The 26,048-nt window shown below is 45.1% G+C and overlaps 1 protein-coding gene across 4 annotated transcripts in view; it reads right to left on the reverse strand.

Annotated features, from left to right (window-relative positions):
* Positions 1 to 26,048, reverse strand: part of STOX1 (storkhead box 1) — a 49,900-nt gene that overhangs the window by 18,656 nt on the left and 5,196 nt on the right. The window contains exon 1 of one of the 4 annotated variants that reach the window (XM_030862421.2): positions 604 to 676. The exons of the other annotated variants lie outside the window; for them this stretch is intronic. The gene's annotated coding sequence lies outside the window, so the exon portion shown is untranslated. Of the gene's footprint in view, positions 1 to 603; positions 677 to 26,048 lie in introns of those variants that run through there. 4 annotated transcript variants of the gene reach the window in all.

Below are 26,048 nucleotides of genomic sequence, written 5' to 3' on the forward strand. Positions count from 1 at the left end.
AGAAGAAAGAGATGCAGAAGCTTTAGCTAGTTTTGCTAATTTTTAACTGGGGAAATCTGTACTAAAAAGGTTACAGTGGCACTCTCCTCTAGATGAGAAAAGATATCCTTATTGCATGTAGAAATCACAGAGAGGAAGATAAGAACTGTCACAGCTCGATCTCAAAATGGGTATCTACAGTCATAGCCCTAGGAACGGGATGCCTTTCAATCTCTCCTGAAAGGAAGTCTTGTGAAATAGAGCCAGTAAGTCAATATCACCGTTAACATCAATGTAAGATTAACTCAAGATTTAAAGAGGCAAATAATGAATAACCCCCACTTATATTTGAGGGGTGAGTAATCCCTGTCATTTGTTGAAGAAAGTTGTCTTCGGTCCTGAAAGTGCCTGGACCCACCCAGGTCCCAGGTCTCTGCGGCTGGGTCTGCGTGGTGGTGGGTTAAGCCCAGCAGAGGCCTCCCGCTCCAAAGAGGACTGGGTTCTGTGGTGTGAAGGGAGCTGGGACAGGGCTCTACTTTGCAACATGAGATAAACACACACAATGCTACCTCTTACCCCCCACACACACTTTACAAAAAAGCATCACAAACATCACAGCCTTACCTGCTCCTCTCCTACTGAAGGAGGTGAGGGTTGGGTGACTCAGAAAAATGAACAGGATCTGCCCAGAATCCAGGGAGGCTTATCAGTGTCCACAGGTGCTTCGCCAGGCCCCCCAGCAGGCTGCTCTGCCTGGGTCAGCCACCCTCTCTCCCACCAAATCTGGAAAGCATCATTGAGTTTCTGCATCAACACTCTCTTTCACTTCTCCCAGACTGTCTGCTATGCTCCGCCTGCTTTCAAGTTGACTACAGACTATCTTTTGGACCCCTGAAATATTAACTTTTAAAAGATAAAAGCCACTCCGGGGATACAACTCACATAAATGTATTTTACTAAGAAGCACTTCTAGGCTGTTAGAAACTTTAAAAGACATAAACTTTTTGATTTTAAGATTGTGAATTTCCTTTTCTTCAGCACAGGAAGCTTCATCTTACATCGGGGCAGATGTGACTACTTCAGCGGGACTTTAACATATTTCTACAAGGTCACGGCCTTAGGAATGAAATGTGAAGGTCACCACCCTGAGAAATCTTAAAAGAGGCCGTAGGTCCTGATCACTATGATCTTTACATGTGAGGGTCATCTGGTCACTGCTTCTAGGAGCTGACCACCTACTTCTCACTAAGCCATCCATTACTGCACCTTTGACCCAAGGCAGCCAGACGGTTTCTCAGATTATGTTCTGGGAGAAAAAGTGTGGCCTCGTGCACATCGTGTGGTGAGGCTGTCCAGGCAGAAGCCGCTAGGGTCCATCTGCATAGGTTACCTGACCCCCGCTTTGCCTTCCATACAGACATGGCCCCCTAACCCCAAGCAGAACAAATGCACATGCTCCTTCTTCAGCGCTCTCTTGGGTTTCAGCCCAAAAAAGGGGCTCCACCATCTTTTTTTAAATTTTTTTATTTATTTATTTTTGTGTGTGTGTGCCCGGCCCCCAGCCCTGGAAGCCCCACCCCTCCGCAAACCATTGGCCAGGGATCCAGGACCTCACTCCAGCAAAGACCGCAGTCAGGAGGCTCCTGGCAACTTTCAGGACCTCTGGACCCTTTGGTCTTTCTGATCAGAGGGGGAGGAGACTGAGGGTGGGAGGGGGACAGGAGGCAGCCAGAGCTCAGCCCGTTACCAGCAGTAGCACATGCCACCTCGAGCCCGGGTCCCCCTGGGTTCCCCTGGGCCCCTGGGAGAGGCAGGGGTCCTGGGGGATGGTATTTGTAGCTCCTGGCATCAGGCCGGCCCCTCCCTCCCCAGCCTCGGGAAGGAACAGACTCTTCCTCCCTCCTCTCTCCAGAGGAAGTGGCTTTTATCAATATACCTTTTAAATACAATTGCTTCCTAGCTTATTGCTTCCCCAGCCCCCTCATCTTCCTTTTTAGGAATCTAACACTGATGTTCTCTGTTTACTCAAGAAATATCCTCTCCTCCGAGCACTGCACACAAAGTACTCCCACTACCCACAGGCGGAAGGTTTCCTCAACGCCTATTCACTCACCGACCCTCTTGCCCAAGCTGCCTCCTCCCTTTCTCGCTGCTGCCTCACGCTTTAGCCTGGCAGCCCAAGGCGTGGTGCTGAAGCTCACATGGCAGGAGAGCAAAGCCAGTTCTCGTGGAATTACCTGGGGCAGCACAAACTGCTGGGTCTTGGGAGTGGTGCCTCCGTCCTGCTCCCAACGTGGCCCAGTGGAGCAAACTGTTAGCAAGAGAAGCTAAATCTCTGACTTTGAAGAGTTGAGGTTTTCTGGATAAAGGATGCTGAAAACTTGGGATCCTCAGCAAGGTTAACTTACAACTGTATAGTGAGATGACTCTAGAGAGATTTACCTAACTCAGGATGGTGTGTTTACATTTCAAGCGAAAATGAGGCCCAAGACCTTGGAGTCAGCTCTAAGTCATAAAAACTGGAGCCACCAGGGTTGTTCTGGCTCCTGCAGAGATGTATTTATGTTCCAGAAGGTCAGAGGAAGAACCCGGGATCCTTCCATCCTGTCTCCATGCAACAAAGGTTTTTCTCCCTCTTTCTGGGAGAGAAGGAAGCAGGTGCCTCTTTCTCCTACACATAAGCAAAGAAAATTCACTTTTCTCCACCCCTCACCTATGGAGTGCCTGACACCCCTGCTGGAGATTTTCCCATCTGGCTTTCATCGCATCGCCCAGGTAAGCACTGGGGCAAGGGGTACTGATGCAGTTATAATTACTTACGTAATATTATTATTTTTAAATTATTGCATAAATAATAACTAACCTGTCTGATCTAGAATATCTATGTGCATTGAGAATGAAATTAATAAAGATGAATAGTAAAGGCCCAACAATTCTGGTAGCAAGGATGACGGGATTCTGTGTGTCTCATGGTTTACTGGGAGAGACAGATGAGAGCCCTGAGGCTGGTTAGCAGGATGTGAAGAAGATCCATGGGAACCAGAAGCAGGTCTGTTGAAAGGATTAGGAAGTTTGTTAGCTGGGTGTTAGGAGATAGGCTTGAAACACAGCAGCCTAATGGCACTTTGGGATTTTGCTCTCTCCTCTGACTGGACCCTGAAATTCTTAAAGGTGGACTCTAGGTGGGACAAGAGAAGCTTAGGCTGCTCTCTCCCACAGGGGAGAGGAGGGAGGTAATTAGCTCCACAGCCAGAGCAAGTCTAGGAGGACCACACAGCTAAGCTGCCCAGTACCGCAGGGACAGAATCTGGATTGCTATCCTGAAGACACTTCTCTGCTCCCCACTGATCCTTAGCTCCTTTTCTACCCCAGCTGATCTTCCTGTTTCAGAAGGCACTACATGAGTCCCTTTACACAGGGGGAAATGGGAGTGGATGGGGGACTGGAATATTGAGAGCTCCATTGGATACCAGCACCATGTAGCCACGTGGGGAGGGGACACGGGATGAATGGAGATACTGAGGAATACAGAGCGAAACCTCAGTGAGTGAGCAGAAAAGTCCTGGAGCCTTCTCACATAGGTCAAGGGGGCAAAAGGAGAGCGCTGCTCTAAAATGCCACCCTGGGACTTCCCTGGTGGTCCAGTGGTTAAGAATCTGCCTTCCAATGCAGGGGACACGGGTTCGAGCCCTGGTCGGGGAACTAAGATCCCACATGCCACAGAGCAACTAAGCCCGTGCGCCACAACTAGAGAGCGCACGCGCTAGAGAGAAGCCCGCACACCGCAACGAAGAGCCTGCGTGCCGTAACTAAGACCCCATGCAGCCAAATAAATAAATAAATAAAATGCCACCCTGCAGCCTGCAGTTTGCCTCCCTTCCACATTCCCCACTAGCTGTGAGGAAACAGCTTCTCCCTGCAGCTGTGACTTTTATCCCTGTAAATGCTGACTTTAACGGCTAGGAGTTTGTGCAAAACTTTGCAGTGGGGAAAAAAGAGTTTCAACATGGCTTTGCATTGGTTTCTGTGCTGCTGCATCTGAATGTATGGCAGAAATTGATCTGGATGTTATATGCTTGTCGTAAGTGCGAGAGGGATCACCTCCTCTCAATCAGAGAAAGATGCAAAAAGAAGTGGTAATGGAATTCCCTTGTTTTTTTGCCATCTGTAGCTGAAACAGATGCCTCTTAACCCAGAGGTTCTGGCAGTGAGGAGAAAGCTGCTGGCTTCTTACCATCAAATTGGAGGTCTGAAATCTTAATGGACTCTAGGTATGGCAGACAGAACAAGTCCCTGTACTGGATTTTGGCTACGACGTTTGCTTTAGGAAAGGTAGTATGCCAAGAGAGTAGGAGAAGGGAGACAGTTTCCAGATTAAGGTACACTTAATGGTTCCTAGATACATGCCTTTTTGAAAAGTGGCTTTTAAGCTTGCCCATGAGCTCTTGAGGAAATCAGATCACCCATTTGTGTATCATGAAGCTGTGGGTCAACTCTGTGACTGACAGGTGAAAGGAGCTTTAAAAAAAAGTCCTTGCAAGAAAAGCCCTGCTAGCCAAGCAGCGTTTTAGCTTTGTACAAGAAAGGGGCAGCTATCCCCTCTGCCGCCCCAAGCAAGGAAAAGCTGCTGGTTTGGGGAGGGGTCGGGAGAATCATGGATTCACAAGGTTTCCCTCAATTGCCTGGGCCAGGCTCACTGAATGAAGCCTGTTGTGGTTTCAAGCTCTGCTAAGCTGAAAACAAGTGTGGTCTCCCTGCTCCGTGAGCACAACTCGGACTCTGAAACTGTTGGAAGACACCCTCTTGTGGGGCTGTGAGCTGTGGAAATGGACCATGAATGCTGGTGGACCTGTCTGCACAGCAGAAGCCTATGGAAAGGCCTGTCCTCTGAAGAGGTCGCTGCCGATCAGGAAAGCCTGACTCTCCTGGTGGGACTCCTAGGGAAGCTGCAAGACAAGGAAGGTCAAATCACAAGAAGCGGGGCCCATCCACCCCCTTGGGAAGATCTCACTGCTGTTGGCTTTTTGGGTTCGGTCTTTCTGATTTTTGCTGTCAGGGTGATTTGTGCCTTTTCTGGTTCGGGCAGAGGTCACTACCAATCAGCTGCTGGTCTGACTCACCTTTCACCTTACACCTCAGTAAGGCAGCTTGACTCTTCACTTCAGCGTTCACCAGGGAAGGCTGACCCTCTCTCTAAGGGCAGGGGCCGTATAGATCGGTTTCAAAAAATGTTTTTAATTCAAAACTCTGCCCCGACCATTCTTCTGGACATAATGTATCTTCCTCTCTGTTCCCTAACAATAACCCCAGATCAGCTTGCCTGAAAAGGCTCTTAGGAGATTTCGATTTAATAATTAAGTCTGTTTGAATTGTGTGAAAACGTTCTGTGAGAAGGCTTTCTGCCTCTCTTGCACCCACCCTCCTGGAGGAAAGATCTGGGTGAGAGAGGAGGAGGATGGAAGAAACCTGTGAAATTACAGTAATGAGACACACTGATTTTGTAACAATGGAAGGGGAAAAAAAAAAGCAAGGGAAGGGAAAACTTTAGACCCGGGGGGATGCGGGGTGGGGGCAGGGATTACCAACCTCTGTTTTTCAGAATCTGCTCCTGGAGCCCTCCTCCCAGAAGGAGGCCACCCCTCGCTGCTCTCACGACCAGCTGCCCTGCGCCCCCTTTCCTACCCACCCTCCTTGCTGCTATGAACACTCCCAAATTCCAGCTGACTGCTGCCTGACACTGACCAGACAGGAGGGGACGGGCCCGGCTCCTGTGCTTACATGAAGAACACCTCCAGATGTCACCTGCACTGCAGGGACAGATGAACTGGTGGCAGGAGCAAGCAGGACTGCTTGAAACTGCACTGAAAACTGAACTGACCTGAATTATTTGGGCTGAAGTGCAGAGTGCCCAAACTTATCCACTGGTGGGAGGTCGGAGGCCCCAGTAGGCATCCTGCCCACTTGTGCGGCCTAACTGATGTATAGTCTCACTTGGGGGCCCTAATAATTGTAAACTCTTTGTTTCCAGGGGTGCCATGTGTGCCCTCTGGGGCTGTATGCGTGAAATGCAGGCATTAACTTACCTCTGGTAAAAACACTGACTTACATTTGGAGACGGTTATCAGAAACTTTCAAGGGTTTAAGGAAATACCCCAGGGACTTCCCTGGAGGTCCAGTGGTTAAGACTCCTCGTTTCCATTGCAGCGGGGCGTGGGTTTGATCCCTGTTGGCGGAACTAAGATCCCACATGCCACGTGGCCAAAAAAAAAAAAAAAAAGATGCTCTTTAAGGAAATACCCCAGGTAGACCAAGTAGCCCTCAGACATGTACTCTGCGGGAAGCTTACCTACAATGTGAGCTGTTCCATTAGAAAACTGGTATGAAATTTATCCTCACTTTAGCTGATGTGATTCATGACCCTGCCTCAGCCTCAAAGGCATTCAGGGCAGCTGCAACTCACTGGGGCCAGTTATATGGATGATAGAATTCTTGCAGGTCATGGCAAAGTCTGTGCAAAGCATTAATAAATACAGCTCTACCTGGGTGTCTGCCTCGGGCCCGGTAGGGAACGTTAGTACAGAAACCTGAGGAAGCCACCACACATTCTAAGGTAGACCTTTATGGTAAATGAGATGCATTCAACTGACTAAAACCAGGAGGAGCCTTGGAGGCTGAGACTAAGACCAATACAATGGGACTGACCGCATTCTGCCCTTGGGAGTCCTGCTGGGTAAGTGCTGTTTAAGACGAACCCAGGGACTTCCCCGGTGGTGCAGTGGTTAAGAATCCGCCTGCCAATGCAAGGGACACGGGTTCGAGCCCTGGTCTGGGAAGATCTCAGGTGCCGCGGAGCAACTAAGCCCGTGCACCACAACTACTGAGCCTGTGCTCTAGAGCCCACGAGCCACAACTACTGAAGCCTGTGCACCTAGAGCCTGTGCTCTGCAACAAGAGAAGCCACCGCGATGAGAAGCCCGCGCACTGCAACGAAGAGTAGCCCCCGCTCACTGCAACTAGAGAAAGCCTGCGTGCAGCAACGAAGACCAAACACAGCCAAAAATAAAGTTATATGAGACAAACCCAATGGATTTAGTCCTAGCTCCCACTGGTCAGATTAAAACAAAATGACCAATGGAGTGGCATGTTATGGGACAATTTACCAGTAGCCAACTATGGAGAAACACAAGAGGTGGAAACGTGGGGTAGAGAGAAAATAGTTTTGTGTTTCTGCAGACCTGGGGTTTTTTAAATAAATTTTCTGAAAACTTGGGATGCTGGGCTAAGAGCAAGTCTTACAAAATTAATTTGCAACTATACAGACAGTGAACTCCATAGAGTCACCCAACTCTGGAGGTATGTGTTTATATTTCAAGGGAAAATGAGGCCCAGGACCTTAGAGACATCTCCAGTCAAAAAACTGGAGCTTATCTGACTGCTGGAAAGATGTGTTTACATTGCAAAAAGTTAGAGAACCCAGAGTGCTTTCCATCCTGTCTCCAAAGAGCAAAGGTTTTTCTCCTTTCAGGAAGGAAAGGAGGGGCAATTAACTTCTTTGTATAAGCAGGGAAAATCAATTTTTCTCACTCCCACACCTATGGAATGTGCAGCCACTTGTGTGGGAGGTTTTTCCAACTGCTTCTCATGGAGCTGCCCCAGGACTGATGTAGTTGTTATATAAGTAATAATTAACCTGGTTCCACTTGGGGATGTCAGTGTGAAGAACTCCATGGACCACTGCCTAGCAAAACAAAGCTGGTGGAAACCATAAAACACTACTCAAAGTCTCTGGAAATTCTTCTAAGGGCATGCACCAAACAAGGAAACATTCATTCAAGAAAACCTAGTAAAACCTGGTAAGAGAATTGAGAGTCTGTGGCAATTGGACCACCACCTTCTCCCTCCCCCACTCCAGCTCAGTTTGATGAAAGTCCCACTTCACGCAAATACAGCCAAGAAGTCAGGGCTCCCTCTCCTCAGCTCCCAGCCAAGGTTTACTACAACTCGCCGAAAGGGGTAAGCTGCCAGCATTTTCCATCCCCTCCAACTCCAAGCCAAAGAGGCTTAATTTAAATTCCTGGTGAGTGTGGCTGAGAGATTTCGGGTTCCCTTCCTCTACCCAGTCTGTACCCACCCAGTCCTGACTCTATCCCAGGAACAGCAGCCCAAGAATTCTGGGACTCCAATCACCTTCACGCCAGCTCACTCACAGGGCATAGGTTCCACCCTGGGAAAGCAAGCTGCTCTTCTCCTTGTGCCCAGCGCCCAGAGCAGTGGGTCATTTTGTCCAGGGGGGAGAGGCAGTCCATAAGAAAGTTTCAAAGCACTTCCCAAAGGAATGGACCTTATTTGAAAAGTGTGTAGGAAAGTTCAGGCCTAAAGGCACTCCTAAAGACAGCTCCTCTTAAGAATAATGAGCTAGGGGACTTCCCTGGTGGTGCAGTGATTAAGAATTCACCTGCCAATTCAGGGGACACGGGTTCGAGCCCTGGGCCGGGAAGATACCACATGCCGCGAAGCAACTAACCTCGTGCACCACGACTACTGAGCCTGCGCTCTAGAGCCCGCGAGCCACAACTACTGAGCCCTCGTGCCGCAACTACCAAAGCCTACGCGCCTAGAGCCCATGCTCCGCAGCAAGAGAAGCCACCGCAATAAGCCCGCGCACCGCAACGAAGAGTAGCCCCCGCTTGCTACAACTAGAGAAAGCCCACACGCAGCAACAAAGACCCAACGCAGCCAAAAATTAATTAATTTTAAAAGTACAATAATCAAAATTTTAAATTCATTAGAGGAGCTCAATAGTAGATTTGAACTGGCAGAAGAATCAGTGAACCTGAGGTTAGATCAATAGAGATTACATAAACATTCCTAAAACAGAAAACAAAATGAAGAAAAATGAACAGAGCCTCAGAGAAATGTAAGACCCCTTTAAAGGCATCAGTCTATGTGTAAGGAGGAATGCTAGAAGGACAGGAGAAAAAGAAAGGGGCAAAAAATATATATTTGAATAGTAGTAAAATCTTCCCAAATTTGCTGAGAAATAATCGATACATCCAAGAAGCTCAAAGAACTTCAAGTAGGATAATCCTACACATAGACACATCAGAAAGAAAACACTGAAAGCCAAAGACAAAAAATCATGAAAGCAACGAGAAAAAAAAATCCATCACATACAAGGGAGCCCCAAATAGATTAACAGTTGACTTCTCACCAGAAACAATATAGGCCAGAAAGCAGTGTGATAACATATTTAAAGTGATGAAAGAATAATCTGTCTTTGACCCAGAATACCACATGTGTGCATTCTAGATAAAATTATTAAAGATGGATATTAAAAAACCAACAATGCTCTAATCAAAAGATTTTAAAATTTAATGACTTTTTACTGCCACAGTTGGAGGACAATTACATTAGAAAGTGAGTTAAGACCCACATGATTAAGTTTACTAATGGCGCAGTCAAAGGTCCTAGAATGTTGAGGCTCCCTCTTCCATCCTTTTTGCAAGGACGGAGTTGCGTCTGACTTCGTGTGGAAACCTGTTCCCCCTTATCGTATCACAGAAAGATATTTGGTCTTTGTCCCCAGTTCCTGGCACAGAGCTCCTAAAACCTGTGGAACTTCCTGAGTGATAAAGGTAATTGGCAGGCCACTAGAGAGCCTCAGGATGGAGGTCGGCTGCCAGAAAGACCATGCCCTGATTAGAAGCCTGGAACTTTCAGCCCCCCTCCCCAACCTCTGGGGGTGGGTAAAGAGCTGGAGACTGCATTGATCACCAATGGCCAATAATTTCACAAATCATGTCTATGTAATGAAACCTCCATAAAAACTCCTACACAACAGAGTTAAGAGAGCTTCTGGGTGGGTGCTCTAGAGGTCATGAAGCTCTGAACCCCTCTCCTATACCTCTTATGCAACTCTTCCATTTGGCTGTTCCTGAGTTGTGTCCTTTATAATAAACTGGTAACAGTAAGTAAAGCACTTTCCTGAGTTCTAAGTTGTTCTAGCAAATTACTGAACCTGGGGAGGGTGCTGGTAGGAACTCTTGACTTTGTAGCCAAGTTGGACAGAAGTGCTGGTAACCTGGGGACCTAATACTTTCAACTGGCGTCTGAAGTGGGGACAGTCTTGTGGGACTGAACACTGAAACCTGTGGAATCTGACAGTAACTACCCAGAGCTAATTGCACAACACCCAGTTGGCATCTGCAAAGAATCCGAGAATTAGTAGGTGTCAGAAGGAAAAAACACCTCTCACCCTTCCTGCTTTCCCCTCATTCTCTATGCCTCCAACCTGTGTAACTGGAAAAACAACATAAAAGTCTAAGTATAAATAAACCAGATGTCATGGAATCTCAGCTACTGATAAAGTGTCAACTTTAAAATGAGTGTGTAACACAGAATTGAACTCCAAGGGAACTTTTGCAACACAAAACCCACGAGGGGTTTCCCTACAGTTTAGTGAAGTTGAAAAGTTAGTGTTGGGACCTCCCTGGTGGTGCAGTGGTTAAGAATCCGCCTGCCAATGCAGGGGACGCAGGGTCGATCCCTGGTCCGGGAGGATTCCACATGCCACGGAGCAACTAAGCCCGTGTGCCACAACTACTGAGCCCGTGTGCCACAACTACTGAAGCCCGCATGCCTAGAGCCCATGCTCTGCAACAACAGAAGCCACCACAAGGCAATGAAGAGTGGCCCCCACTCGCCACAGCTAGAGAAAGCCCACGCGCAGCAACGAAGACCCAACACAGCTAAAAATTAATTAATTTTAAAAAAGAAAAGTTAAGTGTCTTAGAAACCCTAGTGTCCATTGTTTCCTAAAGATAAATCATTTGGGTCCCCTTTGAGATTTGGGACCTATCCATATATATAATATTTATCTCCAAATCAACTGTATTACTATAATTACTGGGGAAACTTTATGTTCCTACTTTAAGTAGAAAATCGGTGTCATTTGTTAAGCAGAAGGTATGCCTTAGTTCATTAAAAAAATTGTTTAATGTTTAAATGTCTAAATCAAATTCTGTTACCACCACCAGTGCTATACATGCCACACTTGGAAAACAATGCCCTAAAATAATGCCCTAATCCACTGTGTGGTATGAAAGGGTAAGACCACAAACAGAAGGCACCATCTGTGAAGTGCCCTGGGTTCGAGAACCAGGCTTCCTTCTAAAAAGACTGTTTTCAACTTTCTTTATAAAGGCACAAGTAACCACTAATCTCTACAGCGCTTTGATTCAGTTATAACAGAATACTAAAAAAAAAGTTCTTTTTATTACCAGGGCTTTCAACCAGTTAATGTAACTATGGGCAACTGCAGGGCTAGACAATTAAGCTCAGTTTTAAGGACAAAACACAGCCCTGGGATTTCTGAAAAGCACCATCACCAAATGCTATTGCTCTCCAGAGATGGACCATTTTATGTGACACACAATTACCATTGAAAGGGCACACCATTTCTTTATTCTCTTTTCTTAGCATTGTGGAGAGTCAGATGACGGAAAGTTTAAGAGAAACAGATTCTGGCGAAGGCTGTGACAAATAAAAAAACAAACATACAAAATAAAGCAAACGGGCTTCCCTGGTGGCGCGGTGGTTAAGAGTCTGCCTGCCGATGCAGGGGACACGGGTTCGTGCCCCGGTCTGGGAAGATCCCACATGCCGCGGAGCGGCTGGGCCCGTGATCTATGGCCACTGAGCCTGTGCGTCCGGAGCCTGTGCTCCGCAACGGGAGAGGCCACAACAGTGAGAGGCCCGCGTACCGCAAAAAAAAACCAAAAACCAAACATCAAAACTTCTCCTTGCTGGTAATTTTTTTTCAACCTGTATTCCAGTAGGAATCAAAATCTGGAGAACAGGAATGAAAAAACAATCATGAAACAAATTCTAGGGACAAACATACCTACCTCATCCTGCTAAGCTTCCACCCTAATTAGCTTTCTGTTTCTGTGTACAGCCCAATCAGATGGGACAGGCCTCACACACCCAAAAACAAGGTGGGGACATGCCTTGAGTGCCCTGGTTCTCTTCAGTCTGATCCTTTTACTTGGTCTTAGGTGAAAGTGGCAGTAAAGCTGGGTTGTGCCTGACCTGGCTTAAGTCTGGCTGGAATTAGCACCTTTCAGTTATGCTCGATTAGTAGGGACTAGGGGCCGGCTCCTTGCCTCTGCCCTGCAGGAGATATGAGTAGAAAAATGACAGACGGGACTTCCCTGGTGGTCCAGTGGTTAAGACTCTGCGCTTCAAATGCAGGGGGTGCAGGTTTCACCGCTGGTCAGTGAACTCAGATCCTGCATGCTGCGTGGCCAAAAATTTTGTTTTCAAACTTTTTTTTTTTTTAATTTGGTTGCACTGGGTCTTTAGTTGCAGCAGACAGGCTGCTTAGTTGCGGCTCACAGCCTCCTTAGTTGTGGCATGCAAACTCTTGGTTGCGGCATGCATGTGGGATCTATTTCCCTGACCAGGGATCGAACCCGGGCCCCCTGCATTGGGAGCATGAAGTCTTAACCACTGCGCCACCAGGGAACAGATAAAACAAAATAAAATTCTCAAAAAAAAAAAGAAAAATGACAGATATCTTTTCCAGTACAGGAAATGCTGCTCAGCCTATGCTCCTGGGGCAAGGAGACTCATCACCCTTCACTGTGCCCTGCCTGGCACCCAGGTCAGAGCTGGCCTAGCATGGTCCTTGATTAACAACTAAAGGAAAGGTCTTGATCAATTCCAGGGAGGATACAGGCAGAGGAAAAGAAGACTTGAGAATATGTCTACCCTCCAATCCCCAAACCCACTCCAGACCTGACACAACAAACTCCCCAACAACCCAAGCCACCCAACAAACATGTATCTGCTTATGCTCTTAAATGTTAAACTGGGGTCATCTTTTTTTTTTTTTTTTTTTTTCCGGTACGCAGGCCTCTCACTGTTGCTCCTGTGGCCGGAGCAACAGGCTCCGGACGCGCAGGCTCAGCGGCCATGGCTCACGGGCGCAGCCGCTCCGCAGCATGTGGGATCTTCCCGGACCGGGGCACGAACCCGCGACCCCTGCATCGGCAGGCGGACTCTCAACCACTGCGCCACCAGGGAAGCCCTGGGGTCATCTTTTGTTGCCTTTCAAAATATTTTTCCTCTCAGTTGATATGAATTTTCTAATTCTTCCCAAGGGATTTGTCCCTTTTTGATCCTCAGTGCCTCTGTGCCTCTCGAGAATTTAAATGGGTCTTCTGGGGTTTCCAGAACCTCATGCACCTGCACTGCTTACTCCTTGGTATCTATAAGCCATTTGGTTTCACAGAAGGCTTTCAAAGACTCCACAAGTCAAAGGTCAAAATTGACATTTGTAACAGTCAGGCACAAAGAAGATTTAATAAAGAGATATACTGTGTCCATACAGCAGAAGACCCAGTATTGTTAAGATGTGAATTCTCCTCAAATTGATCCATAGATTTAACACAATCCTAATAAAAATCTTAGCAGGATTTATTTTTTCTGTAGAACTTGACAAGATGAATCTAAAATTTATATGGAAAAGGGGAAGGACCTAAAATAGCCAAAACAAAAAGAAACAAAGTTGGAAGTCTGACAATACCTGATTTCAAGTTTACTACATAGCTACAGTAATCAAGACAGTGTAGGATTAGTGAAAGGATAAGCATACAGATCAAAAGAACAGAATACAGACCAGAAATAGACCAACACACGTGGTCAACTGATATGTGACAAAGGGCCAAGGTTATTCAATGGAGAAAGGACAGCCTTTTCAATAAATGATTCTTGAAAAACTGGACATACATATGCAAAAAAAAGATAAGGTCTGACCCATAACTCACACTGTAAACAAAAATTTACATGAAATGCAACCATAGATCTAAATATAAACCTAAAAGTATAAAATTTCTAAAAGAAAACATAGGACAAAAATGTTTGTGATTTCAGTTAGGCGAAGATTTCTTAGATAGGTCACAACAAACACACAATTTTTAAAAATTGATAAATAGGATTTTATTAAAAATTTCTGTTCGTCCCAAGACTCTGGTAAAAAGAAATAATAAGACAAGCCACAGACTGGGAGAAAACATTTGCGAAACACATATCTGATAAAAGGCATAACCAAAATGTATGAAGAACTCCTACAATTCAATAAGGGAAAAAAACAAACTTTTTTTTGTTAAGTGGGCAAAAGATTTTAACACACACTTCATCAAAGATACAAATGGCAAATAAGCACATGAAAAGATGCATTAGGGAAATACAAGGTAAAAACACAATGAAATACCACTATCCACCTATTAGAATAGCCAAAAATAATCAAACCAAATCAAATACAATATCAACGCTGAAACGGAACACTCATATGTTGCTGCTGAGAATAAAAAATGGTACAGTCACTTTGGAAAATAGCCCTCTAATCCCATGCCTAGGTACTTACCCAAGAAAAATGAAAACGTACAGCCACACCAAGACCTGTTAGCAAATGTTTATTGCAGCTTTATTCATAATCACTAAAATCTGTAAGCAAACCTAAATATCCATCATCTAGGTGAATGGATGAACATGTGGAACATCTATGTGATGGAATACTACTCAGCAACAAAAAGGGACGAACTAACGATACACACACTGATGAATCTCAAAAGCATTATCCAAAGTGCAAGAAGCCAGACACAAAGGCTACACACTGTATGATTCATTTATAACATTCCAGAAAAGGCAAAACTATAGAGACAGAAATCAGATCAGCAGTTGCCAACGGTCAGGGGTAGAAGGATGGGATTGATTCCAAAGGGTCATTAGGGAATTTGGGTGGTGATGGAAATATTCTATATCTTAATTGTGGTGGCGATTACAAACTGTTTATATTTGTCAAAACTCAGACCTGTATACCTAAAAACGTTCATTTTTCTGTATGTAAATTATACCTCACTAAATCCCGGGAAAAGGCGGCAAATATTTCATTTTTTAAATATAATTTATAGGGCTTCCCTGGTGGTGCAATGGTTAAGAATCTGCCTGCCAAAGTAGGGGACACGGGTTCGAGCCCTGTACCTGGAAGATCCCACATGCCGCAGAGCAACTAAGCCCCTGTGCCACAACTACTGAGCCTGCGCTCTAGAGCCTGCGAGCCACAACTACTGAGCGCATGTGCTGCAACTACTGAAGCCCAAGTACCTGGAGCCCGTGCTCCGCAGCAAGAGAAGCCACTGCAATGAGAAGCCTGCGCACCACAACTAAGAGTAGCCCCAACTCGCCACAACTAGAGAAAGCCCGCACACAGCAACGAAGACCCAACACAGCCAATAAATAAATAAATCATTTTAAATAAATAAATATAATTTATAAGTAACTGCACTTATGCAAGACTAATCAGCCATGGAAAATTCTGTATAGCTAGACCCTTCCATCAAATGAATAGTTAAAACTGATGGTCTTAGACTTGGGGGGGACAAGAGCTGTTGTGATTTTTAAAGAATCTCACAAGGGAATTCCTATCCTTAATTAACTGTTAAAGAAATGGTGCAGAGCCTTAGAAAGGTAGGTACCTTATATCAACAAGAAGGGGATCATTTTGCACATTTTTTCCCCAACAGATAAATTTTTCAAGTCAATTATCATGTAACAAGCTTAATATTGCAAATGATCTTGGGCAAGCAGTTTCTGTTTCCTCATCTGTAAAAACTTAGCTGATCTAAAGAGTTCTCTGCATTGTAAAAGCTTAAAGTCTGACTTTCCTACTAGCATAATTTAGCTGAACCTCCAGGGGGGCACTGAATGCCCTCTGATCCAGGAAACCTGTGAACTCAAGAAAGGCAAACTCAGGCTTCCCTGGTGGCACAGTGGTTGCGAGTCCACCTGCCGATGCAGGAGACACGGGTTCGTGCCCCGGTCTGGGAAGATCCCACATGCCGCAGAGTGGCTGGGCCCTGTGAGCCATGGCTGCTGAGCCTGCGCATCCGGAACCTGCGCTCCAAAACGGGAGAGGCCACAACAGTGAGAGGCCCGCGTACCGCAAAAAAAAAAAAAAAAAACCAACAACAAAAAAATGCTGTTGAGATTCTTTTAAGTTTTTAGATTTTATTTATTTATTAAAAAAAAATTTTAATTTTTTGGCCGTGCTACATGGCATGTGGGATCTTAGTTCCCCAACCAGGGATCAAATCTGCACCACGTGCCGTGGAAGCCCCAGGGAAATCCCAATTTATTTATATTTTTATTGAAGTATAATTGACCTACAACACTGTGTTAGTTCCAGGTGCACACCATAGTGATTCAATATTTCTGTACATTACAGAATGATCAGCACCAAAGTCTAGTTACCATCTGTCACCAAAGTTATTACAATATTAGGGCTTCCCCAGTGGCACAGTGGTTAAGAATCTGTCTGCCAATGCAGGGGACACGGGTTCGAGCCCTCGTCCAGGAAGATCCCACATGCCACAGAGCAACTAAGCCCATGTGCCACAACTACTGTGCCTGCGCTCTAGAGCCCACGAGCCACAACTACTGAGCCCTCGTGCCATAACTACTGAAGCCCGTGTGCCTAGAGCCTGTGCTCTGCAACAAGAGAATCCACGGCAATTAGAATCCCACTCACCGCAATGAAGAGTAGCCCCTGCTCGCTGCAGCTAAAAAAAGCCCGTGTAGCAACGAAGACCCAACGCAGCCATAAATAAATAAATAATAAAGTTCCCTTTAAAAAAAAAGTTATTACAATATTATTGACTATGTTCCTTATGCTGTACATTTCATCCCTGTGACTCATTTATTTTGTAACTGGAAATTTGTACCTCAATCTCCCTCACTTATTTCATTCATTCCCCCAAACCCCCTGCCCTCTAGCAACAATCTGTTTGTTTTCTGTATCTATGAGTCTACTTCTATTTTGTGACACTTGTTAAGTTTTTGTTTTGTTTTGTTTTGTTTTGCCATGCAGCACGGTTTGTGGGATGTTAGTTCCCCGACCAGGGATTGAACTCGTGCCCTCGGCAGTGAAAGCACAGAGTACTAACCACTGGACCGCCAGGGAATTCCCAATTTTTTTGTTTTTTAGATTCCACATGTAAGTGAAATCATACAGTATTTGTCTTTCTCTGTCTGACTTATTTCACTTAGCATAATATCTCCTAGGTCCATCCATATTGTCACAAGTGGCAAGATTTCATTCTTTTTTATGGCTGAGTAAAATTCCATTGTGTATATGTGTGTGTGTGTGTGTGTGTGTGTGTATACACACACACACAATCTTCTTTATTCATTCATTTATTCATTTATTGATGGACACTTGGTTTGCTTCCATATCTTGGCTATTGTAAATGCTGCTGCAATGAACATTAGTGTTTTTTTAATTAGTGCTTTGTTTTCTTCGAATAAATACCCAGAAGTGGAACTGCTGGAGGGTACGATTGTTCTACTTTTAATTTTTTGAGGAACCTCCCTATTGTTTTTCATAGTAGCTGTATCAATTTACGTTCTCACCAACAGCGCGCAAGGTTCCCTTTTCTTCATATCCTCGTCAGCACTTGCTTTTTGTTGTCTTTTTTTTATTTGGCCGCACCGCGTGGCATGTGGGATCTTAGTTCCCCAACCAGAGATCGAACCCGGGCCCCAGCAGTGAAAGCACTGAGTCCCAACCACCAGACCACCAGGGAATTCCCATTGTTGTCTTTTTGATAATAGCCATTCTGACAGGTGTGAGGTGATACCTCACTGTGGTTTTGGTTGCATTTCCCTGATGATTAGTGATGTTGAACATCTTTGAATGTGTCTGTTGGCCACCTGTATGTCTTCTTTGGAAAAATGTCTATTCAGGTCCTCTGTCCATTTTTTTATTGAGTTGGTTTTTTTTTGATGTTGAGTTGTATGAGTTCTTTGTATATTCTGGATATTACCCCTCATCAGATATATCATTTGCAAGTATATTCTCCCATTCAGTAGGCTGCCTCTTTATTTTGCTGATAGTTTCCTTTGCTGTGTAAAAGCTTAGTAGTTTGATGTAGTTTGTTTCCCTTGCCTAAGGAGACATATTCAAAAAAATAATGCTCTTTGACTGATATCAGAGTGTACTGCCTATGTTTTCTTCTAGCAGTTTTATGGTTTCAGGTCTTACATTTAAGTCTTTAACCCATTTTGAGTTTATTTTTGTCATTTCTTTTTCTTTCTTTCTTTCTTTCTTTTTTTTTTTTTTAGCTGTACCACACGTCATGTGGGAGCTTAGCTCCTAGACCAGGGATCGAACCCGTGCCCCCTGCAGTGAAAGCACAGAGTCTTAACCACTGGACCACCAGAGAAATCCCTCGAGTTTATTTTTGTAAATGGTGTGAGAAAGTAGTCTAGTTTGATTCTCATGCCTGTAGCTGTCCAGTTTTCTCAACACCATTTATTGAAGAGACTGTCTTTTCCCCATTGTATATTCTTGCCTCCTCTGTCACAGATTAATTGATCATATAAGCGTATTTCTGGGCTCTCTATTCTGCTCCATTGATCTATGTGTCTGTTTTTGTGCCAGTACTATACCATTTTGATTACTGTAACTTTGTAATATAGTTTGAAATTGGGGAGCATGATACCTCCAGTTTGTTCTTCTTTCTCAAGATTGTCTTGGCTATTCAGGGTTGTCATTGAGACCTTGATAGGGAACACACTGAATCTGTAGATCACTTTGGGTGGCATGGACATTTAAAAAATATTAAGTCCTCCATTCCATGAACATTATCTTAGTCTTAATTAACATAATAAAGGCCATATAAGAGAAGCCCACAGCTCATATCATAATCAATAGGAAAAAACTGAAAGCTTTTCCTCTAAGATCAGAAACAAGAAAAGGATGCCCACTCTCACCACTTCTATTCAACATAGTCCTGGAACTCCTTGCCAGAGCAATTAGGCAAGAAAAAGAAATAAAAGTCAGCCAAATTGGAAAGGAAGAAGTAAAATTATCTATTTGCAGATGACATGATCAAATATGAAGAAAACTCTAAAAACCCCACAAAAAAACTGTTAAAATGAAATGAAAACTGTTAAAATGAATCAACAAAGTGCAGGATATAAAATCGACATACAAAAATTAGTTGCCTTTCTATTTACTAACAAAGAACTATCTGAGAAGGAAATTAAGAAAATAATTCCATTTGCAATAGTACCAAAAGAATAAAATCCTTAGGAAAAAATTTAACTAAGGATGTGAGAGACTTGTACACTGAAAACATTGATGAAAGATAAGAAATAAATGGAAACATAGCTTGGTGCTTGTACTTTGTACTTTATAAAGTGTTTTCACGATAGTATCTCATTTGAGCCTGATGCCAATGCTGTGAAGTAGAAGGGCAGGTAGAAGTCTTGCCAACAGACAAGGCAACTGAGGCCCCAAGAGGACTGGATGAGAAGCTGGTTATTCATCAGGTTAGTGACAGAGGGTTAGATCTTGGGTGTCCTGCATGGCCTTTGGGCTCTTTCTACGGCCTTATTCAGATGACAGAGTAACCACTTAATGAGCACCAGCAGCATAAACTGCAGTGGACCACAAGGGTTATGTAACCCCGTCAAAGGCACCGCCAGTGCAGGCAACAATCTCTACGGAAGATGATACACACATAAGGCTGGGAAACATCTACGTTGTATCACGTTAAATAGGATTATGAACGTAATCACACACACATACATGTACTCTACTGCTTGATACTCTTCAGCGGCCTCAGGCTTAAATCCACATTCCTATTCCTCAGTATAGCAGTCAAGGCCAGTCACAGGCCAGCCCCTCTCCAGGCCCTTCATGCCACTGCCCACCTCCCATTCCATGCTCTGGCTGTGCTCGGCTGCTTGTGGTTCCTCATGTGGGCCATGCCCAGGGACACATGCCCTCTCCCCACCTCTTCTTAAAATGTGCTTCTTGGGCTTCCCTGGTGGCGCAGTGGTTGAGAGTACGCCTGCCGATGCAGGGGACACGGGTTCGTGCCCTGGTCCGGGAAGATCCCACATGCCGTGGAGCAGCTGGGCCCGTGAGCCATGGCCGCTGAGCCTGCGCGTCCAGAGCCTGTGCTCCGCAACGGGAGAGGCCACAACAGTGAGAGGCCTGCATACCGGAAAAAAAAAAAAAAAATGTGCTTCTCATCAAGCTAACATCTACTTATTCTTTCCATCTTAGTTCAGGCATCACCTTCTCCTGGACACATATGCACACGTGCACACATGCATGGGACTCTTGGTCAGCTGTCCTTCTATCGCTCCATATGATTCTGTATCACTTACTTGTCCATCTGACCCCTAGTCTATGAGCTCCTTGAGGTCAGGGCATGAGCCTTTTGTCCCTCTGAATCGTGTGTGCACAGGGCCAGGCACACAGTAAAGGCTCAACACATACCTAACAAATGACTGTGCGAGCACGGAGGCCCAGCATGGAGCGCTCCAACAGCCTCGCGACTTCAGACGCTTCGCAAAGCGGGATGCTATTAAAGCATCAAGATGTCTGGGAAGGGATAAGGGGAAGGCGCAACTTCCCTGATTGTGGAAAATATCTTAAGCAACTTCAATGTGAGCCTTTGCCTGTTCTTCCCTGGGCCTCCTGACACAGGTTAGTGCCCAGCCAGGGGTTGGGAAACCTGAGCCAGTCAACAAAGCCAAAGTGAGCAGTGGACTGTTCACAGCTGAAGACCCAGCGGCCCAGAAAAATGAGGTGACTGACCTGAAGCCTCCCTGAAACTTAGCAGCAGGGTTAGTTCCAAACTCAGGCATCGGAATCCCAGTTCAGGGCTCTCTCTACAGCACCAGGCACCCTTTGGATCTGAGGTCAGGCTCAAAGGGCTGTGGACCTGACTGGCACCAAGGGTCTTACATAGGACAGGAAGCACACAACAAAACGACAGACAGAGATCTTGAACATAAACATGTGCCAGACCAGCAATAATCAGCACAGGTCCCGGCGGAGATAGGCTATCGAGAGAATGAGAATCCAGAGACACATTTTCTTCTCCCTCCGTGCTAAAGATTCCCGTGTGTTTGTTGCTTTCCTGACTTTGACTCTGGACAAGGCTGCAGGCTGAATGCCTCAGGTACCTTATCTTCAAAATAACCTGCAAAGCAGCTATTAGATCCTCATTGGTACCTATGAAGACAATAGAGCTGAGAAGGGTAAGTATTTAGCTCAAGGTCCCAGAGCTAGTAAGTGGCAGGGCAGGAATGTGAACCTGGGTTTTCTCTACTAACCAAAGTGGCTTTGCGTGATCAGGAAACTTTAAACCACAGCTTGCAGTGACTCTTCAAGTCTCAGTTTTGCTGTCTGCAGCTGAAGATGATTCTGTGCTGGTGTCCTTCAGTAGTGATCCATGTGAGATCCACAGGGGCATTTAAGAGGCTCCATGCATGGTACAATGAAAGAAGGAAGATGACCGTGTTTTAGAACAAACAGTCTGGAGCTGACCACCAAACTTTCTGGGACGTTCATCCCTCAGCCAGCAGCAGAGGTAAGAACGGAAGTGTCTGAAACTCAAGGATGACTCAACAGTTTGCTTTTCCTTGGAGAGCAACAGACACGTAAACATACCCAGTGCTGGAGACTCTACTCATGGCAGACATGGGAGAAACCGAAGAGCACCCATCTCAGGCACCCAGGAGAGGGAACAGCATGCAAAGACAGCCTATGTGAGAGCCCAGTTTGTTCAGAACACAGCACCCAGGTCTGGCTGAAGGGAAGTGTGATGGTCAGTCTTATATGTCAGCCTGGCTAAGCTACGGCTCCCGTTATTCAATCAAATGCTAACCCAGGCTTTGCTGTGAAGCTACTTTACAGATGTGATTAAAGGTTATAATCCATTTACCTAAATAAGAGAGATTATTCTACATAATCTAGGCTTCCATCAGTTGAAAGGGCTTAAGAGCAGAACTGAGGCTCCCCGAAAGAAGAAACTCCACATACGCCCAGCGGCCTTGGCTTGTGCCTGTGAGTTCCAGCCTGCCCCTCCTGATGGCCAGACCTACAGATTTGGGACTTGCCTTGCCAGACCTCACAATCATGCAAAGCCAATTCCTTGTAATAAATCTCTCAATATATATCTCACACTGGATCTGTTTCTCTGATTGATCCCTAACTGATATAGGAAGACAGGCACGTCTCAGAAGGTGGGGATAAAGGGGAAGCTCAAGCTGGACCTGGATTAGAGAGCCCTGCAGTGCATGTTAAAGGCTCTGGACTTTTCCTGAAAAGATAAGGGGAGAAGCAGAAGGGATTCCAGCAGATGAAGAGCAGGATCAGATCTGCATTTTAGATGCTGTGAGCCTGTCTCCCTGTAGGATGGTGAATGAACTGGAGCATACAGGGCAAGACAGGAAGTGGCACCACAAAAAGGGAGGAAGCTGGCGCCATAATTCAGGTAGGAAATGGTGAGATCTTGGTTGGACAAAGGCCTAGCAGTGGAAATGGAGAGAAAGGGGTGGGTTTGAGAGAAACCGAGGAGTTCAGCCTCGTAGAACTTAGTGACCTACTGGCTGGGGATGAGGGAGAGGGAAGAGGATTCCAAGCTGATTTTCAGGTTGATGGCGCCTTTCATCCCGCTGGACCTCAACGCTACATGGCAGCAACTAGAGGTGCCATCTCTCGTGCACCAGCTGCCAAATCAAAACATGAAGCCAAGGACACTCACTAACTACCCAGATGCTACATACAGATCATCCAGCTTGATAACAAGGATACGCCTACAAGACACCCTGTTGTGAGCCCTTTGGCTCTTTTAGACTGAATCCTTCAGCTGCCCCTGTGCAGAGTAAGGTAAAAGGCAACATCTGGCAGAACAAAGCCAGAAAAACCTGGCTGGAAAGATCCTGGGTAGGAAGGAGGGAGGTGAGAGCAGGGGCATGGTCAGAGCAGCTGTTTCTGCCATTTCCCAGACCTTGGAGTAGACCAAAGGCCTGGTGGGAATCTGATAGCCTCAGGGGGAGAGGGAGTGCTGGGGCTCTGGCTGGTGAAAAATACCAGAGCTTCCACAGGAACCCTGGGAGAACTGGTGGTGAACAGAGAGGAAGACAAGAAACCCAAGCAACACCACCCACATCACAGCTTTGACTCCATTTCCTGTCTGCAAAATGGGCAGAGTTATTCCACTTACCACCAAACAGGAGAAAAGGGATAATTAAGCCAGAAAAGACTTGGAAAAATACCAAGGTCTCTCTGGGAGAAGGAAGAGATGGAACAGAGGCATTTGTTTTAGTGACTGGCTAAACGATCTTGTCATCACCATTAGTTTCTTTATGGTCATGACATTTTTTTTTTAACTTTTTATTATTTATTTTTGGCCGCATTGGGTCTTCACTGCTGTGCACAGGTTTTCTTTAGTTGCGGCGAGCAGGGGCTACTCTTCGTTATGGTGCACGGGCTTCTCACTGTGGTGGCTTCTTTTGTTGCGGAGCACAGGCTCTAGGCATGCGGGCTTCAGTAGTTGTGGCACATGGGCTCAGTAGTTGTGGCTCGCGGGCTCTAGAGCGCAGGCTCAGTAGTGGTGGCGCATGGGCTTAGTTGCTCCGAAGCATGTGGGATCTTCCCGGACCAGGGATTGAACCCGTGTCCCCTGCACTGGCTGGCAGATTCTTAACCACTGCACCACCAGGCAAGTCCCAGGGTCATGACATTTTAAAAGGAAAAGACAGGACCTAAAAACATTCGTTAATGAGGTTTTGTTTCTAATAACGGTGGACAAGATGCTACTAGACTAACCCTCTTGAAAATAACCATAACCTTTGGACAAAATAGAAAAGCTTTTCCCTGAAGGTACTGAAAAGCAAACAAAATCAGGCATAAACCGGAGGGTTGATCCTCTTGGAAGGAAATGGCAATGGATAAGTTTTCCATTTCTTTTTATAGCTCTTCACCTAAAGGCAGGCTCCATTAGGAGCCAGGCCGGGAGGCTAAAACTTTGGTAGAAACCCAAAAACCAGTCTTACTGGCTTAAAGAATCTAAGGCCACTTTGGAGCAGCTACAACAGCAAGAAAGTGATGCTGGAAAGGACCGAGCCAAGGAGGTGGAACCGCAAAGTCTGCGTATAAACTCAGTCTGACTCTATGGCTGAACTATGAACTATGCATGCAGAGGGCATAACCAGCCTACTCTAAGAGATTTTAGCTGCCATTTACTACAGGGGAAACAGAGTTCAGAGATTTGAGCCCAGCCACATTAAGTGCCTGATAAACAGAAAAATCAAACTCTACAGAGGAACATAACAATCCAGAGTCTCTAAAACATATCACTCATAATGTCAGAGATATAATCCACAGTACTAAACAACACAGAAACAGGAAAATGCGAACCATTCAAAAGAAAAGGCAACCAATGAGACTGACCCTGAGATGACTGAGATATTAGAATGACATGGATTTTTACAGAAGCTGGTATAACTATGCTGAAAGATTTTAAAAAGAAAACATACTTGTAATGAACAAATTGGAAATCTCATCAGAGAAAAAGTTATTAAAAAATAACCAAATGGGATCTACCCAAGAATAAAAATATATGTCCACACACAGACTTGCAGCATATGTTCATAGCAGCATTATTTATAGTGGCCAAAAAGTGAAACCAACCCAAATAACCATCCACTGATGAACAGATAAGCAAAACATGCTATATTCATACAATTAATATTATTCAGCCATAAAAATGAATGAAGTACATATGATACAACACAAATGAACCTTGAAAACATTATGCTAAGTGAAATATACCAGATACAAAAGACCACATTTACGTGTGATTCCATTTACATGAATTGTCCAGAATAGGCAAACTCATAAAGACAGAAGGTAGGGCTTCGCTGGTGGCGCAGTGGTTGGGAGTCCATCTGCCGATGCAGGGGACATGGGTTCGTGCCCCGGTCCGGGAGGATCCCACGTGCCGCGGAGTGGCTGGGCCCGTGAGCCATGGCCGCTGAGCCTGCGCGTCCGGAGCCTGTGCTCCGCAGCGGGGGAGGCCACAGCGGTGGGAGGCCCGCATACCGCAAAAAAAAAAAAAAAAAAAAAAAAGACAGAAGGTAGATTCGTGGCTGGCAGGGGCTCAGGCGAGGGGAGAATGGGGAGAAATTGCTAGTGGGTACAGTGTTTCTTTTGGGGGTAATGAAAACGTTCTGGAATTAGATAATGGGGACGATTGCACAACATTCTGAATATACTAAAACCCAATGAATTGTACACCTTAAAATGGTTAATTTTATATGTGAATTAAAAGGTAAGGTAAAAAACATTATGGGAAAACTGGGTGATGAATATAAAACTCTGTACTATCTTTGCAATTTTTCTGTAAATATAAAATTACTCCAGGGACTTCCCTTGCAGTCCAGTGGTTAAGACTCTGTGCTCCCAATGCAGGGAGCACAGGTTGGATCCCTGGTCAGGAAACTAAGATCTCACATGCCTTGTGGCATAGAATAGAATAATTCCAAAATAAAAAGTTTATTTTAAAGTAATTCTATATATAATAGCATCCAAAAACATTCTTAGGAACATAAATTTAAAAATATATTCAAGACCTGTACACTTAGAAGTACAAACCATTGCCAAGAGAAATTAAGAACACTCAAGCAGAGTTATACCATGTTCATGAATTGTTAAGATGTCAATTCTCCCTAAATAAGGGTGACCAATCATCCCAGTCTGCCTGGGATGGAGGGGGTTCTCAAGATGCAAGAGTATCATTTCTAAAACCAGGGCAGTTTGGGGAAAACCAGGATGAATTTCTCATCTAACTTCAAATTGATCTATTGTTTCAATACAATCCCAATTAAAATCTCAGCTGTTTTTTTTTTTAGAAATTGACAAGCTGATTCCAAAATTTATGTGGAAAAACAAAGAACCTAGAGTAGCCAAAACAATTTGGAGGAAGAACAAAGTTGGAGGACTCACAATATCTGATTTCAAGTCTTACTAAAAACTACAGTAAGTACGGTATTGGGTGAAAGGACAGACTCAAGATGAATGGAAACAGACCCTCACATATATTGTAAACTGATTTTCAACAAAATTACAAAGGGAATTCAATGAGAAAGACTAGTCTTTTCAACAAATTGTCATGAACAATTGGACACCCATATGACAGAAA

The sequence above is a fragment of the Globicephala melas genome, chromosome 16 (genome assembly GCF_963455315.2).
Source record: "Globicephala melas chromosome 16, mGloMel1.2, whole genome shotgun sequence".
Taxonomy (NCBI): Eukaryota; Metazoa; Chordata; class Mammalia; order Artiodactyla; family Delphinidae; genus Globicephala; species Globicephala melas.